Here is a 20810-nt window from a genome sequence, read left to right as displayed (position 1 = left end):
TGATCATAACAAAATAAGATATATAGCTCAGCACTGAAATGCTATCTGTGATTCTGTCACTTGTGCAAAGGATTGTAATTATATGCTGCAAAAAATGAATTAATGGAATAAATGAAGTATGCAGATATCTGTCAGCCCTGACAAACAACTTTGCTGTTCAATTAGCATAACTCCATCCTTTATTAAAGAACTGAGATTACTCATCACAGTTAAATGCTTTATTTATTTAAGATGCTCATTTATAAAACAGGTCTAGAGAAGTATAAATTTATTTTCCTGAAGCCTCTTAGTGACAGAAGATGGTGTGGTTACGTACAGAAGACAGTTTGTACATGTTTTTAATGCTGTGGGCCACGTCTCTAATCTATACTGTTTTGTGAGCTGCCTCTTCACCCATTTACATGATTTGACATTCCCATGGCAACTACTGTAACTGCCAACATGGAAAAATACTAGTGGCATATTTAATGCATTTTAACTTAGCAGTAAGCACATCATCCCTTTTGGGGGCGAAATGCAGACAAAGCAGCTGGAGCTGGCAGTGAGGAGTCAGAACATAGCAGAGTCTGCCTGGAGGGAGCAGACAGAAGCACCTTGTGCCTCCTCAAAGTCTCCAAACACACAAGCTGTTTTTCCAAGTATCTGGGCAGCAAAGCTTTGTAAAATGCCACTGGCAGATGGTTCCTAAAAAGAAGGACTTGAGGATAATTACAAGCTTGGTGTTGGTATTCACACAAGTTTTGGCCAGGGAGCGCTGCTGCCTGAGAGTGTGCAGAGAGCAGCTCGCAGGAGAGGGCTCCACACACAGAAATTCTCCCCTGCCTGGAAGCCTCCTGTCTCTACTGCTCTCCAAGGAAGCCACTTCACACAAAATGAGTTTGAAGCACCAGTCCTTAAATAAAGGGCACACCAAATGCACATCTTACATTGAAGACTTGAGTAAGAGGGGGGGGGGGGTGGGGGAAAGTGAAGGGAAGAGATGAGATAAACACAACCTTCTATAATTTAAGAATCAGAAGATTTAAAGACTTCAGTGAAATCATGAAAACCTTGTCTCATTCCTGGTGTCCCCTGGCATATCTTCGGGTCTGTGTTTTGTGTCTCTCCCTGGCAGTAGTAACCACAGTGGGGGAGAAAAAAAACACCAAACCAAAACAAAATGGCCTAAGGTGATTAAAATAAGGACATAAATCTACATTGATGTTTCAAGATAGATAGCAGGGAAAAATTATTTCTACCCCATTAGAAAAAAAATTGTTAGAATAAGTTTGCAATAACTTGTAATTATAAATCAAGAACACAAGACTATTATGAAAAAAACAGAAAATGGAGCTAACGCTTTAATACCAGAATAGTACTCAAAGACCATCACTCGCAAAATGGACTGGACTATTTCTACTATTTATCCTCTGCCGCCATCTCGTGGCCTTTTGATTCAAAAGTCTCATAATGAACATCTTTAAATGATTCATCTACACAGAAACGGAAAAGTCGGGACCCTTAGGAAAAGGTTGACAAAACAGCCAATCTCTGGGTGAAGCAGCATGTTTTCAGGCCAGTGATACTGAAAATAAGTTAACACTCTGCAGTTTTTGTAAGTAAAGATTGCTTGCTTTCTTTGCATATGTGTGTAAATATATGTTTCAAAGACACTAATGCTCAACAGAGAAACAGGTAAAATTCTTCCTGAAGGACAGAAAAATACTTCCACACATGGATTGAAGAGCCTTAGTTAGAACAAAATTGTTCTGATAGAGAAAAGCAGCTGGTGCTTCTGTAAATAATGAGTTGAAAGTTCATTCAAGGGCAGCTTCTATCTTCCAGCATGAAAAAATTAAGCAAAAAAAGAGAAAAAGGAGAGAAAGTGGTAGAGAAGCAGGTAAGTATTTTATGGCTATAAGAGAAGGAGAAAAATGGATGATTCCTGCATAGCTAAAGACAGAAGCATAGAGACCTGTGACACCTTTGAGTTGGGAAACTGGGCCAAAGCCCAAGTGGCTTAATCACACCATTATCCACCATTTATTATGGTGGCAGCAGAGGATGAAAAACACAACCTACACCGTACTGAGTGTATGTAGTTTTGCACTATTCCCATCTCCATGCCTTAAATAGATCTGAGTAGGTTTCATTGTGATTCACTGATGAGAAGACAGTCCATGAGTGACAGAAAACAAAGCTGGTCTGGAGCACTGCAAAAGACACAAGTCACTACGAGCTTGGATGAGATGCAAAGGTTGATAGGAGATGATCTCCTAGCTGAGCGTGACTAATCTGAATTCAGATTACTAATAGAACACAGCAGGAAAATTGCTTTCATGATTTCCTAGCATTTTAACAGAATCCTGCTCTGGTAGGAAATAGGAAACATGCCCACACAGTCTTGGGTAGAAATTTGGGTTATTTTCTTTACCCTGTAATTTTGCTGCTAGATGTATATAGGTCCTCCCTTTTCTTCTTCCCTGTGCTAAGTGCTAATCTACTCTCTTCTTTCTACTTTTGCCAATTCCTTCCTTGCCAGTTATTTTTCATGTTCAGTTTGCTGAGGCACCATTTGTCTATCAAGGAACTTCCCCTCTCGTAGTGTGTAAGAGCAACTATCCTAAAATCATTTAGGGAAACAAAGATTTAGCTTGAAGTTCCTCCCAAGTTTTCTCAGTAAAGGTCTGAGAAAAATAACATTCAGTCTTGATGACCTCCTGTTCATCATGCTACTCCTAGTCACAGCTCTTCAAGTGAACCTTAATAAAGAACAATCTGCTTGCATGACTGATACATATTTGGATTAGGCTGAATTGCCATGATCAGACACATCATCTGAAAAACTGAAGTACTTGGAGCAGCTGTGAAGGCTGATGTGGAAAAAAATTGTCAGACTAAGCAGTAAAAAACTTTTTTTTTTTGCACACCACTAGGTAAGGTGAATTTCTGCAACATATAAAAATATGACAGTTCTTATGGATCACACAGGATAAAAAATACTTTTGTAATCTTATTGGATTCAGAAACACAAATTTTAAATCTAGAAGGAATATGTTTTCTTCTTCTGGCAAGTTATTTGTTATTTTAAACATTTCAGTTACTAGAATTTGATTCTATTTTTAACACTCTTAAATTACATAATAATTTACCATACAATGTTGTGAATCCTGATTTAGGATCCTGCTGGCTATGCCAATTGTCACAAACGAGTGATTTAGATTGCTCAAAGAATCATTGTCAAAGGTAATAGCTAAAGTGGAGTTTTCTGGTGTCTTATGAGAATAAAATGTCTCAGCAGGTTAGCTGAATTTATATAACAGTGCCATAGAAAATTTCTTCCTAGGAGCTTGTCACTTTTACACAAAGTAAGCACTCTTAAGACAAAAAAATGAATATGTGAAGGATTTTCTTAAAGTAATATAATTGTTCATTAAAATGCATATGCATATATACATACATACATAGTATATATATATATATATACATATATATCAAAAGCAATCAGCAGTGTGAAAAAAATTAAAGAAAAAACTCCCTGTAAACTTGGTTCAACCTCTCCCAACAATTTGCATTGTTGCCTTCAAAAATTGTTTACATTACAAATGTATTGTTTAACATGCAGGTAATCAATGTATGCAATAATTTTCTGCAATAAGTTATTTGGTTTTGTGACATCTCGCATTTTGTTTGTACAGTTTTCTTTACTGATAATCACCATAACATCTGAGCATGTGCTAATCTTTACATTGTTTGGATGCACAACTGAAAAGTAGGGAAATACTGTTTTTCAGGTTTTGTAGATGATGACAGAAGCAAAGTTACCCTGTTATCAGTCTTTCCTTTTTCTGTCACTACTCATCCTGTTGAATGTGCTCATTTTTCTGCTAAAATATATTCCAAAGGGTATAATAATCAGAAACCCTACTTAGAATGAAAAATACAACTTAAGTAACAAAGAAGTCATTCAAATATACACATACAAAAAATCATTCCCATTAGACAGTGAAGAGAGACAGGGAGATGGAGTTAAGATTCAAATTACTGATGCATTTACATACTAATATAATTTTTTGCTCATATGTATTCAGTTTAGGTGAAAGTATATTATTAAAGCTGCAGGGCACTGTACAGTTAGTAAAAAGAGACTAAGTAGGCCAAAGGAGAATTCATAAATATTTTTGAGCTAATACATAAAAGTTTTAATACAAATCTAGAATAAAAGCACAGGGATCTATCTCAGTACAGATGTCACTGATGTCAACACTTTACAAAAATGTTAAAAAGTCCAAATAATTCTGAAAACCATAAAAGGTTACAGCCTAGAGTGAAATCCAGCTTTTTTAACTTCTACTGATTTGATCTACATCCTTTTAAAGGCAAGAAAAAATGAGACTCTAAGGACCAGACACAAAATGGAACTGCAGCTGGGAATTTAAAATTAGTCTTGCATGGACTTTGCAACCTTCCACTCAGCTGCTGTCTGGCCCTAAGGGACTTTTTCTTCTCTGAGCATTTCAGTCCATTTATCTTCTAGTTCTTCAGAATTCTTCCAGTTGCACTTCAGTCTTCATAATGCTGAGCAGTTTCATGATTGCCTTATGCCTATACTGAGACAAGCTGTTCCTCTTCCTTTTATCAGCAGAAGGACTTCCTCTGACTGGCCATCTGAGCAAAACCTCACCCTTACAAATGTCTTCATGAAGGACAGCAGCCAGGAGGGCTGGCAGCTTTTTCATTGTGAGGCACTGGAACAGGCTGCCTGAAAAAGTGTTGGATACCCAGTCCCAGAATCATCCAAAACCAGGATGGATGGAGCTCTGAGCAATCTGGTCCCTGCCCATGGCAGGGTGGGGTCAGAACAAGGTGATCTTTAAGGTCCCTGCCAACCCTCACCATTATATAATTCTATAATCTTCTTAATTGTGGAGAGAATTGAGAACTGTACACCTCAGTTCTTTAGAGTATGACATCAGAAAAAATTCTCTCCATCACCTGGAAGCAGCAACAGAAAGGCAGCTTTGTGAATAGCCATGTGACAATTTGAAATTCCACTTTAAGGCACAATGGTCTACAACAATCCTCAGCTCTGCTGGGGATAAGTCTGCACTTGAAGACTAGATCTCAAATACTGCTTCATCAAATAATTCAAAATTACTCTTAATACAGACGTTGGAAAGCACTTTCAAGCAAGATAAGCCTTGAAAATGTTCTCTCCCACAATACATTTTATAAAGGCTATAGGAGCACTTGCAAAAAAAGACTCCCTATTAGCACCCTTACTGGGAAGGAAGAAACAGGCCTGACAGATATGTCTGCTCCTATATCTCTTATTGGGCATGAAATATAATCTTTGTTGTTAGTCAGCTGCTGTGGAAGAGAAGTCCTTTTTTTTTACTTTATTTTAAGGAAGGAGATGCACTCTTCTCTCCATAATTAATAGCAAGAGACTAAAAATATCATATATTTATATCTCTTAATAGCAAGAGACTAAAAGTGTCATATATTCACTAGCAAATAATTCACTTCTTCAGGAACATCAGTCACTGGCTGAGCAATCTGCAATTTCTCTGGAACCTCACACAAAAAGGGTCTGCTCAGCTGGAATAAGTGCAGCAGGCAGCTGTCTCGTATTGATCTCCATTGTCTCAATAGCTAACTAAGCACCTCACAGTGCTATTTTTTATTCCTTGTACTTTGGGGCTATTGCAGTAAAACCACTACTTAAACATACTTAGTGACAAAGATGCATTCAGCTGGAAGACAGGAAACCCAGAGAGGTTTGTGGTCTCCCTTGTAAGATGTGTTTAGTAAATGGAAATGAGGTATCTGAAGATAATTTTGCTCTAACTGCATTACATTCAGTCACAGGACAGATAGGGTGATACAGAGGACGCTTCATCCTCCAAAATAGGATCAGAATGGGATAAACAGGACCTGAATATGTAGATGCATGACAAAATTGAAGACATGCACTGCAAAAAATGCTGTGAGAATAAGGAACTCTCAAAGCACGGTGATAGCTCCACTACAGGTCTGCAGTCTAAATAGGATAGACACTTTTTCCTGCAGTAAAACTCCAATTCTTCTGCTTTCAAAACCCCGATATAAAAACTAAGTAGGCTGCATACAACAGTTTGGCTTTAAAATAAGGTTTTTAAGTTTCTCCACTGTTTGTTAGCTCTCCCAATAATTCTCGGTTAAACAGGAATGGGTAAAAAAAAAGCAGAAAACAACCACTTCATTTAAAAGGATATATACTTTATCAGAATGTGATGTGACACAATGCCAAGTTCCATTGGATGGACTGGCTGGAACATACTTTGCCTTGGGAGTTTCTAAAGTGAACAGAGACCAGGTGTTTTCATCTGAAAAGAATTCATCCAGAATTCATCATGTTTAGTAATTCCTTCAGAAGTAAGGTTGACAGCTCTCCAGAGAGGCAAACATCTGTAGAGGGATGTGAGTCCCCACGCTGTTTTGCTGGGTTTCCTTTTAACTGGATAATATATACTTTATTGTTCAGTTTATTTAAATGAAGGTGTTAAGTTCCTGCAGAGGTCCATGCAAGGACAGTCAATTAGCTATGTTAAATACAAATTATAGGCCTTATGTGCTTCCAAACCTGATGGCTCTGGGACCATGCAAGCAGTGTTGTCAGTTTTGGCCTGTTAATACATTCTCCCCTGCAACATACACAGCCTCTTTTCACAGCCCAGTCTTGTGGCTCAGCTGGTACTGGTAATCCCAAGCTGTTCTGAGAATCTACCTTTCTGAGCACTTCATATTAATTTCTATAGCTCGGGGATGATGTGGCAGTAAACACAAGAAATTCAGGGTCTGCACAGAACAACCTGGAGGGAGAAATACACAAAATGCTGTCCTAGCAGGCAAACAAGAAGAAATTGAAAAGCTGCAGAAACAGTATTTTGCATGCAGTTTCATCGTTGGTCAGGGAGAATTGCTGGAGTACTCGTGTATCTTTGTTTCCTTGTAGTCAATATGCTAAATAGTCACTTATGCCTCACCTCACAGTGCTATTTCCTTTAACAAAAGAGGATTGTCACTTCCTCTCACTTTTGCTCTTCCTCTATGATATTTTTCAGAGGTAAGCAGAAGACTAGACTAGAGACCTAAATGTTCTGTTGATCAGGAACATGTTTGCCCTGCCCCTTTCCTGTGCTTTCAGTGTCCTGCTTCTCACCCTCCTTTGGAATTGGGACAATGATCATCAGCTTCCATTCAGCTGGGACCTCTCTGGATTCCCAAAATCACTCAAAACTTACCAAAAGAGGTTTTGTGATCCCATCAGGCCTCATAGATTGGTAGGAATCCAGTTGGGTAGCAGATCCCACACAGTTCAGAGTTGGTGCTCCAGCTCAGGGCACTGAGACCCCCTTGGTCTGTCATCTGTGTTGAAGACAGGCAAAGAATGTGCTAAACACCTCTGCCTTCTCCCTGTTTGTGAGGTGACCATCCTCATGCTTTAATGTGCCCATGTTATTTTTACACTGCCTTTTGCCATTAATAGATTTCAAAACAATCTTTCTATGGTCCTACATATTTCGGATCAGCTTCAACTCCAGCTGAGCTTTGGCCACACAAATTTTCTCCCTACAGTGGCAAGCAGATTCTCTGTATTCTTCCTATGTTACCTGTCCTTGCTTCCACTGGGCATAGACCTCCCTCTTTAGCATTATTTTTAAGAGAAGATCCCTGTTCCTCCAAGCCAGCATTCTGCCTTGTCTACTTGACTTCCAACATTTAGGAACTGGCTGCTCCTGTGCCTTTAGGAGGAGACGTTTATAAAGAGACCAGCATTAATGGACCCCAGTACCTGCAAAAATTCTTTCCACAGGGACCTTACTCCCTAATTGTCTGAGCACCCTGAAGTCTGCTCTCCTTATTTCCAGAGTTGAGATTTTCCTTCTGCTCCTGTCAACAGAGATTTAAACTGAATCACTTCATGATCACTGTGCCCTGGATGGCCGCCAGTCATTACTTGGCTCACAACATCCTCTCTTGACAAGCAGCAGATCAAGGAGGGCATCTTTCCGAATCATCTCCCTTGATGTGAAGTTCTCATCCAAGGTTTTTAAGAATCTTCTTGCCTGGGCTCTACCAGCAGTGTGATGGTCCTAGGTAATTTCTGGCAAGCTGAGGTCCCCCATGAGACAAGGACAGGTGACTTGGAAGCCTCCCTTAGTTCCTCAAAGAATAATTCCTCAGTGTCATCATCCTGGCTAGGAGGTCTACAGAAGACTCCCACAATGACATCCACATTATCTGTTTGTCTCTTGATTCTTACCCAGAGGCTCTCAACTGTGCCATTGCCAACTGTAAGCTCCATATATTTTTTCCTACTCTGACAACTCATCCTTTAAATCAACAAATGAAAAATGTCACTGGCTGATATTTTGAAAGTAAAAAGAAAGAGACACATGCAAAAAAAAAAAAAAAAATGTCGTCAAAGCCCTTCTGCTTCAATGTCTTGCCCAGTTTCAAATGACACGCAGTTACCAGACAGTAACAGCAATGGTGGAGGTTGTGGGAACATAAATAGCAGAATAAATATCATACATATCTATGCATACATGTAGCACAAAATATGGAGGTGTAAGAAGATAGCAAGAAATAAAAATAAATACTTTCTTTAAAAGAGATATACCAAACTAATCGAAGAGGAAATTTAATTTTTGGAAGTATTCATTATGGTATGGTAGCTAGTTGCTTCATTTGGGGTTTTTTTGAGAAGGAATTATGCCCTAAAACATTAAGACTGAATTTATTTTCATCAATTCTACAGATGTTAACAACTTGAAAGGAAATTTGCTTTTCCTCAATGTAACAAATACATTGCAGATCAATTGCATTGTAGAAATTGTTTTTCATTATAATAGGCTTACTATTTTAAAAAATTCTGTAATCATTTTTTTTGCCTTAGACTAAGATCAAGTTGTTGAAACATTTCCATACTGCTGCTTTTAATAGTGAAATCTGTCATGCCTGCCCACCACAAACACAAGACAGGACTGCTTATAAACAGGTTATCTATAATCTATCCATACATATACCCATGCTAATTATTCTTTGAGGTATATCATGTCTATATGATGCATGGTGCATGCTTGGTTCATTACAGCTAAATATCTCTGTCCCTTTCCAAGAATACACAAAGTCTGCCTAAGTGACTTACCTACAAACAAAGTAATACACATGTACACCTGCTCACATCTCCCTATTCTCATGTGTCAGTTTTATTTATTCTGTTAAATGTTAAAAAAAACCCCAAAACAATCAAACCCCCTCAACTGGTACTTTAAGGAAAATATGTCTTCAGAGACGGTTTTGAATTTGCCCTGTTTTCCTACACAGATGTGGAAAACTATTTTTCATTAAACCATATCTCAAAATATTCATTTGTACAGTGAGTTATTTTCCCCTTATTTTGTTGATAAATACATGTTATATGGACCTGTATAATGAACAAATAAGACTCAGACTGTTGGTTCTGCTTCTGCTGTGAGCTTGCCACTGTGACAAACAGTGAGACTACCTTGCTGCCTTTTTAGCTCTGCAACCAAAGTTAAAGGAACATTCCTTGAGGCAAGAGTTAGAACTGCTCTTTCAACTCAGTCCTGTATTCACTTGAGAGTTATCCTTTCCTGATCTTTCTTGAGCTTGGGTTATTTATGGTTTTGTTTTTCTTTTTTGCCTTATCCATTCCTTTTTCCTGTTTCCCTTACAATTTTCAAGAAGTGCTGTGATGATACATCAAGAATTTGAAGAGATTCCTTTCTCTTCTTTCAAAATACAGCCCAACCTCTCGGTCAAATGATCAGGTAAATCACACAACTCTCTTTCCTTCTGAGAACTCCTAGAAGCTCACTTTAGGTTACTAATTACCCACATTGGAACATCCACAAGACTGAGATCATAAAGAGAACCAGCTCTTTCCTTTCTAGTTGGATCAGAACATACAAAGCAGATTTTCTACCAAAAATTTAGATTTTTAGAGACGTTAATTTTCAGTCCAGTGTTATTTTCTGAAAGTTGAGTAACTGAGCAGGGCTTTTTATTCTCTGTTGGTTCTGAAGCAATGCACATTTTGGACACAGAGCTTTTAGTCTGTGCAGATGGATCATTGCTTCAGATGTTTGTGTTCATAAATAAAGCCAAAAAAGGAAACAATAATATCCTTTTGTAACAGAGCTTATTAGCATTTTGATGGCTTCTTTATCCTGGGAATAGCCTGTTGCTTTTGGCTTCTTCCTTCTCTTCTCCATCCTGAATCTGTCATCTTTCTCCAGTAATTAGAATTGATACTAAGCAATCAAGTTGAGGTTGTCAAGGCAAAAAAAGAGTAGTAATGAATTATACCATGTTCTCCCTGTGGATAAGAATAGCATAGATCTGCTTTATAAATAATGTTTTTAATATTTAAATTACCAGGAACATCAGATTGTGAAGAGTGCATTAAAAGCACTAAAATTTTTGTTTTTCTAAAGCCATAAATAATTTTCTATAGGAATAACACTATTGGCAGGAGGATAGCAAAATCCATTTGGCTATGTGAAATAAAAACTAATAGCAGTGATTTATGACAGCATTTAGACTTGCAAACTAGCGAGGCAGCATTCACCAAACCACAACCATGACCAGACTGCAACCAAATAAATAATAAATACTCTCAGATTTCTGAATCCAAGTATATTATATAAGCAATAGGGAATCTATGGCATTATTGGAGTTGATGCAATAATATTCCAACAATATTTCTGTTATGATTTAAATTAATCATGATAACGTGAAATTTTTCACTTTTATTCAGTATCCTTGGGAGTAGTGGCCAATGTCATGTACTATTGCCTCTCATTATTCTATTTTATTTAGTACAGTAAAAAAAATTTAAGGAATAACTTTAGACTTCCGTGTGCTTCTTTAACAAAGGAAATATACCTCTTTTAACAGTTCTACATAGATTAGTAGGTGTTAGAGGCAGAATGAGTGGGGTAAATTAAAGTATTTTCAAACAAAAGCCAGGAAATCTGAAATCACCTCACATTTAAAAAAGGTGCAATCCCAGAAGGAACAATATTAAAACTCAAACTTCAATTGTTGCAGTTTTTAAGGTTCCAAAGGCAGCTACTCTGACACAGTGGATGGAAAGCCTCTGAATTTTCCCTTATAGTAGGCTCCATATGATTTCAAGTAACAGATGGCACTTTGCTGAAAATTGAAATAGCTAAAGCAGTGAAAAAGCAACATAATTCACACCACTTTGAAGCCCTACTCTCACACCTTGTTTCTGAATTTACTAGTTCCTCAGATCCTCAGGTCTGGTGAACAGAGGAAAATAAATTTCCACAAAATACTAAGAAAACAAATAAATATGTTCTAGAAACAAATAAATGTATTCTAGAAGCAGATTAGAAATCTCAGTGCTCCTATCTACCTCTGCTACAACTCCAGGCAAGCAGGTTTGTCTTACAGGGCTTTGAGGAGCAGAGGAAGACAAGGAAGATGGTGAAATACTGATTTTTACTGGCTTACTTGTTCTTCCTAATGAAGATATTGATTGACTTGGTTCAGTGCTTCAAAGCTGTGCTGTATCACACAGCATGATTTTCTCTTAACAGAATACAGTGGTTATGCTTAACCTTTTCTTTTCCTTTCTTCTGTTAATTGATAGAGCATTATTTTTCTTCTTTGCATCTATCATAGCCACTGTCACTTTGCCAAGGTAAACACTGCTGAAACGGTTTAACAGTTGGGTCCCTAATAGATACATAAACATGACTAAAAAAAAAATAAAAACCTCCAGAAACACTTAGAAAGAATTAGTCATAGAGTACTTTCTAACATTTACAAACAATCTTGATGGCAAATTTGGTTATCTGATTTCAATATTTCCACGCCAAAAATATTAAAAATATTTTGTTGGGTTTTTTTTTTAAGTGCATTATTTTATGCCAGGGCCTAAAATTATTTTTTTCTAGAAATTATTGTAACTCTAAGCTGGTCCTTTTGACTTGGACAGCATGTACAGGGTCTGGACAGACACATCTCATGTGGAACATATATCTGTATCTCTGTCTTCTGTCCAGTTCTTGGGCTCTCAGTCACTATCTGCAGCAAACAGCCTGAAACAGAGAGCTTACACAACTTTAAAGTGCAGTCTTTATCTTCTGAGGAAAAGCATAAAGAACAGACACTATGAAAAACATATATGAGCTATGGAAATTAATTAAAAATTTCCAAAAACCAATGATGTTCAGAAAACAAGTGCCATACTTTGGAAAGGATGAGAGAAGACAGAAGGCAGTGAGCAGCTGAAATGAGCAACTGCTGGAAGAGTGGGGATTCTGGCAGCTGGAGTGGGAGCCCCAATGGGTAAGCAAAAAGCCAGAAGAGACAAAAGCCCTTCCTTGCTAGGCAGAATCACATCAAACTGCAGTGATAGCTTTCAAATGAGTAGTCCATGGTGGGAGAATGAAGATATATGGCTATCAATTAAATAATAATGCTCTGTAATTAGTGCAGCATGGAATATATGCAACTACACAGAGATAAATCATGGGCTTTTGTTCCTGGGATACGGTTCCAATACAAACCCAAGTATTTTCAGATGCACAGAACATCTGAGAGGATCAGTAAAGCTGACATATTGTACCATGCTTAAATTATTTATTAATGGCAAAATAAAAACCAAATAAGCAAGAAGCATTGGATATACTCTAAAAATTTAATTAGAGAATATAAAGAATAGATGCTAAGCCACCTGAGAAATGAATTCTTCTCCAGTTCCCAAACTTTATTTTCATTAATTAAAAGTCTTAACTGTTTATACACATTCTCTGATTGTTATTTGATTTCAATACATGCACCTAACCAAGAAGTTTTGTGCATACTGCAGTCTGATTCCTCGCACAAAAAGGGTAGGATGAAAAATGAGTTCTACCCTTTATCTCTGTCATCTTGTGGACTGCATTTTACTCTTGTGTATTTAGTATGCTAGCCAATAATATGAAATATTATGTTTGTGTGGGATATTTTGTGCTTGGGTGGTTGAGGTTTTTTCCCCCAAAAGAAAAGCAGCAATGCTCTGCATTTATTGCTGTTTTTAAAAATGATAAATGGAATACTTTAGTTTTTGCTTTTAAAAGGCAGGATTGTGAAGCAACATTTGTTTATATGAAGGCTGAATTGCAGACCAGGTGCAAGGGTTGCTGACTGCACAACTGTCCCCTGGGATGTGCTGGAATGCCTATGGGTGATTGAGCACAGAACTTGTTCCTACCTAGGCGGTTCACACCCAGGAACTGATGTTCCAGCCATGTCCTCCAGAGAGAAAGCTTGAAAGTCTATCTCTAAACTTGGATTTATTACAATTACTGGCATTAGATCCTAATTCTTCTACCTTTTGCCTGGTTCCATAATATTTCTTGATTCTAGGGGCGGTCTCTTCTAGCATTTTTCTCCAGTTAAACATTTTCTGAATTGCTGAAGGGGGCCATTGATGTCTTGTTCTGTCAAAAATCTTAAGGATGCTAAGAGGTGCAATTCATTTGCAAAATTATTTCCTAGTCAGTTGAGTCCAGAAAAATGGAAAACTAATGAGACATCTGCCCTGCTGGACCTCCTACACAAAGTTATCCCATTATCACTGAGAGAAGAAAAAAGCATGGAAAGACACCACTGAAATATCCACCACTAGGTCATTGTCCACAGGGCAGGACTTAGGAATGCAAATACTTTGCTGAATTTGGGACAGTTTTGAACATCAGAACTCTTAAAAGAATGGCAGAAAATTTAGGATTCATTATTTTTAAGACCACTCTGGCTTTGTCCAACATCACCCAACAAAATCTGTGAAAAATGTATGTGTTCTTTGTGCAGGATGTACAACTGAGTTCCACATCCAAACAGAGCTGATTTAGGTGGAAAGTTGTGAAATTTGTCATCCTGTTTTCACAAAGAACAATTTATGCATTTTCCACTTTTATCTTGGGGAATGGTAAAGCTCTTGAAAAAGCCATGGCTTTATTCACAGTCTTTTGAAGATGTAGGAAAGCTTAGTGTAAAAGTGTCTCAAAGGAATATGTTTTAAAGTAGCAGGTGTTCTGAGTACTAAACTTATTACATGATTTCTATTTTAATTAGACTGCAACATGGTGAAGAGCTTTGCTACAGGTGTTTCCTGTTAAACTGAAGTATGCTGAGAAATTTAAGGAATCAAGCCATGCTAAATTCAGACTGAAATCAGAATTAGACTGAATGCCTTTTTCAATTTTTAAAGCTTTACTGGGTGTTGGATGGTTACTTAAACACATTTCTTTCTGCATTCTTCAATTGCATTAGGTTGGTATCAGGCATTTGAAGATGTTTCAGGTTATATTTCAGTAACTACTTACACTAGAATCTTCTCACATTGAGAAACGAGTTTCATATTTTCCTATTTATTTCATCCCACCTTACAGAAGTTCTTGCTATTGTAACAAGGAAATAAGAAATATGATTAACGCAGGCATCCAGAAAGGAGTAGCAGATACTAATGGAAAAATTTTTCCAAGTACTGGGGAAGGCAAAAAGACATACTGCTGCTCAGCTTCTAAGCTGCTAACCCAGATCCTTGTGAACTGATGATATGGACTGGGGCAGTTGCTGAACAGCAAAAATGGTGTTTCATACAATTAATGCATTTTTGTACCTGTCAAATATTAAGTTTGGTGTTTCTTCTGTATATAATTTGTTTTTACTGAGAAATGAGGTCAGATTTTAAAAATTTTTTCCTATTATGCAATTACAACTCAATGTGAAATAAAACAAAAAAAGCCAGATGATTAAATAGAACCAAGCTGTTACATCTGATGCTCTGGAAATATGAATATCATCTGCCACAGTATAAAAAAACTGTTATGAAAATATGTGCTCCCCTCAGACTTTACGCTCTGAATAAACACAAAGAATTTGAAGTTTAAGAAAAAATACCTAGCATGATTAAAAATTATCTGTTATTGGTAGGAAGTTCATACTGAAGTAAAGTAGGAATGCATTAAATAATCTCTACCACTGAAGTCAAGCAGGATTTGAATCTGTGACTTTCACTGAAGAATAGATTTCAATCAATACAATGAAATTCCATCAATCTATTCCAAGAGATTACTACTTCTTGAAAAATAGTTATGCTTACAAAAGTACTTCATATTTTCTAATCACTTTGCAATTGTATTTTACCCAGGTATGATGCTACAGTCCTTTTATGTACCAAGTTCTGACTCCAGACAGTTTTTTAAATTAACATTTTATAGAATTGGACATACTTAGAATATTGATGGAAACTGGTAGTTTCCTATTAATCATGTTGTTTCTCTCTTAAATGGTTACATGATTTAGGTAGTTATTTTGATCATATTTAGATTATATAATAATGGTTATATACATATTAGAACATGCATTGGTAATTGGCATATTATTTATTTTGTTCAATTTCCTCAGTGCTTTCTTTTATTACCCCTTGGGTATTCTTTTCACAATAGCTGAGTAAAAAACTGAAATGGATGCAAGAAGAAAAGACATGATGAGAGAGATGCAGAAATGAAGAAACAATGAAGTGCGTGATGGAAGTGACGGACTAAAGCAGAATTTAAATCTGTGTAAAGGAGGTAGGCGAGACTGGCATTGATCCAGCCTATGGAAACAATGGGAAAAGCAACAAAACTCGGGAAAAATAATAAAATTTTAAGTGGATCATAGTCCTTTTCATTAAGTTATTGACTTAGGAGAGAAATGTACACAGATCACACATTGGATTTGCTAGAAAAATAAGATCTTTATTGTAAATAGATCTTGGCAAGTTTGGATGTAAAATTAAATGGTGGATAATGATCAACCTCTTCATAAGGACTGCAGCATGCTGTCACTATGCCATTAGCTGCATCCTCCTGGCTCTCTGAGGAGCCTGAAAGATAAATGCAGCCTCTTCATCTCCTAGTTCACTGAGAAACTGTCTTCTACAGTTTCCATGGGACAACAAGTCAGTGGTTTTTTTACTATGGTCTTTACTTTCATAAAGAAAACATTTACTGATTTGGGTAAGATTTGCCTTGAGTTAGTACAAAACCAAGGTTTTATTAATGTGTTTTGTTAACTAAATTCAACTGCAATTGTTGTAATTTCAAAGTAGATGTAGGAGTTTCACCAAAAATCATCATAAACACAAGGTTCAGCAGAACACCAACCTACCAACCCTAGCCAAGTGACTGACAATCTGCTGACAGTATGGGAAGCTCATGCTGATATTTGTTTGCTGCCTCAGTTGGAAAGAACAGAGGTTGGGATGCATTATGAATGCATTACTGCAAGGAATCAAAGGCAGGTGTCTCAATGCTTTGTTCACCAGGCTCAAGATGGAGCAAATGTTTCTGGAAGCTGATTTGAGGCTCAGGACCCAAGAAGCTGCAGTTTTATTTCCAAAGGACAGGTGTGTTGAGCTTGGTGATAGTTATTGTAAGCCTTTTGATCTGTCAGAAAACAAGTGTGAATTCTGAAACTTCATAAGTGGATCCTAACTGGAATTGCCATCATCTGGCCAGATCCAACTGCTCAGCAATTCTTCCTTGGTGGGCAGAGATTGAGGATGGGAAATTGAATACTATAATCCCCAACAAAATCACTCTCCTATAAAGCCCCATTGCTACCTAACATCTCATGAGAAACCTGCCTATAAACCAGAGGCATGGAATACATGAAAATGAAATGGCATGCTCCAAACCTGAGCCAAGAAAATAGCATCCAAGACTGAAAACAGTAGTTCTGAATGCAAAACCATCCTCAATAGCAAAAAAAACTTGTTTAAACAGTACTGCAGAGCTCAGTATCATGTAAGTGGATGATGTGGGACAATATATTTTTTAGACAAGAATTTCAAGAAATATGAGAAGGAGCAGAGATATTAAGAAGTACTCAGTGTAGGCTCAATCTTATTCCCATGAAGATTGGTGTAATTTTTTCAGTAATATTAAAACAATTTAAGTGAATACTTTGAATATCTACCCAAAGTCCCCGGTGAGATGGAAGCAAGGATGACTAGTATCTTATTTTCAATGTGTTTATACACTGAAGGGAATAACATTTTATTGATATAGGCTTCTAAATTCAACTTATTTTACAATTTTCTCAGGAGAGTAAATTTTAGTGGTACTGTGTATTTGCTTAGACTTTCTTTTGTTTCCTGAGCACACACTGCTGAAGTTGTCAACAGGAAAACATGAACAAATCCCATAAACCATTTCAAACCCAAAGAACAGATGGTATTGAGAAGCAGTATCACAGCCTGCTGTTCCTTGAGGTTTGATGGAGGTCCTGTAGCTCTCCATGAAAAGCAATTTTTTTTTTGTTCACTTTATCCATTAGGCCTATAATTCTATATTTTAAAAAACCTGCCCATGAGTTTGGTTAATTTCATGCAATCCTGAATATTTTTTCCCTGTTGCTTGACTACTGGTCTAAGCTGGAAACCAGAGGCAAAAATCTCTTACGTAATGGATGGTATTATTAACATTTTTTCTGGCATTAAAGGTTAATTATTCACATGTTGTCTGAATCCTATAATAATTAAAATCATGTTCTTTAGGATACCTACTGCTACAATGTATAGCAACAATAAAAAATTCAGTATGACTACCATTTTGAAACTGATTAACTAGCACTGGAGAAACCTTATTCCAAATTCTTGCTTTGCTTTACTGGGGAAAGTGTGAAATATAAGAAAAACTGAGAAGAGGAATCTTTTACTCTGATTATCTGAATTTTACATCTCTTCATAAGCAGTGTCATCTATTTTACTGAAATGGGGTTCTTATTTTCATCTTTAAAAAATATGAAACCTAGGTTTGTGGTTAACTTACACTTCAGAAGTCAGAGAGAATGAGAATGCATTTTTCAGATTAATTTCCTTTAATTTCTCACAGCTGGCATAGAGATTATCACCACACATCTTTCTATAGATTAGCTAACCCCTTATAATGTACCTTTCTATATGTATATGAAAGTAAAATTACCATCAACATCTTTATAAGAGTAATTGTACCTCTGGGCACAAGATCTGATACAAGAGCCTTAGAAAGTATTTAATCTATTTTTATGAGTTTGGGAAGTTTTAAGGTTTTGCTGGTTATATCAAAAACTTGAAAAAAAATTCTTTCCTAATCCCCTGCTTTCAATGTGATTATTTAGGCAATATCCCTAACATTTCAGTAATTAAGGAAGGAAGCATTTATAGTGATTTGCAGTACAGCTATTATAGATGAGGGAGCAGGAAAGCTATCTCTTTCTGTCACTTCTGTGCTGAGTCTTTAGTTTCATTCAATGGTTTCTGTGAAATAGGTTTTAGAAATCAGCGGTAATTTCCCTGATGCACTGTATCAGCTACCAGACAGAGCTGCAAGGAATTGATCGGATGAAAGCAAATGAAAATTAAGAGAGTATGAGGACCCAGCTGGGATATAGCTATTATTTCTCTTGCACAACAGAATCTGCTTCATATACTTTTTAATACATTTTTGGGACAGAATTTCTTTCTGTAATATCAGAGTGAATAGTGCAGACCTCCAAGAACTTCAAAAATAGAAAGAAAAGCCTTTTACATTCATCTTTTATGGAGCATGAACAGAATGTACAGATCACAATAGCCAAAAATAGCATCTACCCTTGAAGAAATATGTAATTTTCATCCTACACATATGTCACTTTCAAACCAGAGAGAAAACCTTCATGAAAGAACGCCAGATTGTTCCAACTGATTTCTTCTTAGAGAGCTGCACTTGAAGGGAAAACCTCAAACAACATTTACTTAACAACAACACCCTCGATAGCTAACAAATCTCGCCTGCACTAAGGAAGAGCAACAAGAAACAGAGTCTGATCACTATGAAATTACATGAATACAAAACAGTGGGAAAGTTATTTTAAAAGGAGCTTGTGCTTTTCATATATTGGCTCTTCAACTTTCACTGGGAAAACAGATGGCCTATGTAACTGGTAGGAGGCAAAAGAAATGAAAGGCATATTGGAAAGGCTTGGAGAAAAGCCAAAATAAAAATTGTAATTTTGATACCATGGAGTTGAAATGCAGTGCATATAGCAATCATCTAGCTGATGGCCTGCCTTAGCCTTAATTTCAAACCTGGAGGATTGTAAGCAATAGATCAAACCAGGTACATTCTTTTGATAGGAACAGTGGACGTGCACTTTTCAGGTGACATTTGCTTCTTGACCTCAGAATCCAACCCACTGACTTTCACACCAAGGTGAAACATCTTAGTGCAGAAGACACAACTTCTGAAATAGAGTATTCTTGTGAAGATGTTAAATGTTGGTAGTAGTGTTGTACAGACGGTCTTCGGAAAAGTAACAATGGATAATCATCTGAGGTATTTACAGTCTAAAGCAACCAATAAGATGACTCAGCAACCCAGCTCACTGTGGTTCATTTTTGTTTCTTTTGCTTTTCATATTCTATTTTAAAGTCTAATTAGTTTAAAAGACATGCATTCCAAACAAAATACCCTTATCTAATAGGTACCTCTTTCAAAGATGGCCAGTTCACTCTATGTCTTCTGTGAAGGTAACCATCTCTCTTGGTAGTGCTCAAGTTCTCCGTAGCTCTTCTGTTGATTGGGTAAAAAGGTCTGCAGGTATATGTGCACGGGTGGTGCCAATCTGTCACTAGTACTTTATGACTTATATAGGCTATAAAAAAATCAGTAAGCTCTGATCAAAAAATTATGAGGATTTATACAGCATGTTTTTCAATACTTTATTAATATCCCTCTGCAATGTTAAATCCAGTACTACTTATAAAATAAGAGGGTTATTTCTTCTTTTCTATTAGTCAATCTGTGGTTCTTCTCTAAATAATATTTTCTGGCTCTCAAAGAACAGTATTTGTTCAAATGCCCACTTGTCTTCTTTCTCTGGACCAGAAAGTCTCTAGAGTGAGCAGTAATCATGCATTTACTCCAGAGGTGGTAAAGACTCAAATCCAGTAAACTTGGTTCTTGCTGTTATCATCAGTCACATCTGTGAGGAAATAAATTTATTTCACAAATATGTGAATGCCCCATAAAACAAAATGCAACTGACTGATTTTTTTTTCCAGGTATCAAAAGATGAAGTTCAATGAAGACTTACAAAACACATCCCTAATTCTAATCTATGAGCAATATCTTTATCCCAGACACAGTTTAACTGTGCCTGAGGAAGACAGATAAACAGTACTCTGGGTTGGATACAATTATTAATTCTTTCAGATATTTATCTGAGTTATCATAAAGCAGCACAAACTCTTCAGCTTAATGCAGTTTTCTACTGGGAGACATCATTACGTTTTGACAAAAAGCACCTGGAATGAAAAAGGAATTTGACACAGAAGATAAATAATGCTGAGACATAAATAAATGGAGTAAATGAATGAGAAAGAAAATTGCAGAGGAGGAGGGTGATGAAGCTAAAAATATAAAACAAAGGTGAGAAAAAGAAAAGAGTTAATTTTTCATGGTGGCAATTAGAAAGAAGGAAAATGCTGTCTGTCAGTTTAGAATTAAGAGGAAATTTAATCTGACAGCTCAATTCTCAGATAAAATACAATAACCACTGTAAAGCACAATATTTGTTCAATGTACAAATTGTTAAGGAGCGAAATACAGATGCTAGTAAGCTTCTGAGGATTCTTTTTAACAAGCTTGAAGTTTTCAAGATAGGTCATCTGTTTTATTTGTTGCTAATGGTAACTGTGATTTTCATCTTGTGTTGAGTTTGATGTTTTTGAG

Source organism: Ammospiza nelsoni, chromosome 4, assembly GCF_027579445.1.
Source record: "Ammospiza nelsoni isolate bAmmNel1 chromosome 4, bAmmNel1.pri, whole genome shotgun sequence".
Lineage (NCBI taxonomy): Eukaryota > Metazoa > Chordata > Aves > Passeriformes > Passerellidae > Ammospiza > Ammospiza nelsoni.
The sequence above is the reverse complement of the archived record's forward strand: the minus strand, read 5'-3'. Positions refer to the sequence as shown.